Raw genomic sequence first — 589 nt, 5'->3', positions numbered from 1 at the left:
TGACTCAGTCAGGTAGCCTTCCATATAGCCTTCCAAACAGGAGATTTCTCACTCTACAATATCAAAGTGGGGCTAATGCTTTCAACAAGGTGGGACGTAGCTGCTTTTTTTACAGGATAATCTTGATAGATGAAATATAATTCAGAGTAATTAAAATAAGGCCAGGCTAAGCACCTCTGCTGTGTTTAATGTAGAGAAGACATACAATCTGAGTGTATTATGCCCAGATTATGGACAGACACACCTGAGTAAGTACATGGTTTAGGAAAAGCACAGGAGAAAACTAATATTAGTAAAAGCCAATGTTAATTTCCTAGTTCAGTATGCAGTAGCAGTAGGCAACTGGTAATAGGCATTTGTCCATCTGGAAAAACAATAGTATTGTGCAAACCAGCTTGGCTGCAGGAGTTGCCAGAACAAAAAGGATCATCCGTTTGCCTGTCTGCTGGGCCTTTTGCTCCTAGACTGGCTGCTGACCAGTGTTAAGAAGCACAATGTACTGTATCATACAATATATTTCAGTTCTGCAACCTTTAGGAGGTATTTCCTCTGCCAGGGGAAGAACTAGTACTGCCCACTAAGGTGCTCT

The sequence above is a fragment of the Alligator mississippiensis genome, chromosome 11 (assembly GCF_030867095.1).
Source record: "Alligator mississippiensis isolate rAllMis1 chromosome 11, rAllMis1, whole genome shotgun sequence".
Lineage (NCBI taxonomy): Eukaryota > Metazoa > Chordata > Crocodylia > Alligatoridae > Alligator > Alligator mississippiensis.
The sequence above is the reverse complement of the archived record's forward strand: the minus strand, read 5'-3'. Positions refer to the sequence as shown.